Genomic DNA, 536 nt, shown 5'->3' with positions numbered 1-536 from the left:
CCATCTTCATGGCTGGACTTAAAGCCCCTTGACTCCCTGATGATTAAAAATGTATTTTGTTGTCTTTATTTTTGCCATGGGTTGGATTATAAGTGGTAGATTGGAATAAACTTCATGGGATTCCAATAATGTAATTTGGGATTACAAATATTGGCTTCTTGGACTGAGATGATAGATGCAGTTAGGACTATGTATATCAGGATTTTCCACACCTAAGTCATCTCTAACCATAGTTCCATTCCACCTATACTAATTATTAGTGTTTCCTTTTAATACAAACTCAGCCTTTGAGTTTTCATAAATGAGGTAAGAGTCATGATTTTCTGTGTTGATTATTCATGTGCAGGAAGATAAATCTTCAATGATGAACACTTGAATATATGACTTGCACCTTTAACATCAGTGATCTTACTTCTCACTGGGTGTATATATTATAGGCCACTGAGGTTCCCCTATATCATATACATTTTGTTAACATACAGGGTTCTTGGGGCTGGAGAGATGGCTCAGTGGTCTAAAGCACCTACTTGGAACAA

The sequence above is a fragment of the Octodon degus genome, unplaced genomic scaffold, assembly GCF_000260255.1.
Source record: "Octodon degus isolate 3935 unplaced genomic scaffold, OctDeg1.0 scaffold00189, whole genome shotgun sequence".
NCBI lineage: Eukaryota > Metazoa > Chordata > Mammalia > Rodentia > Octodontidae > Octodon > Octodon degus.
This window is presented reverse-complemented; position numbering follows the sequence as displayed.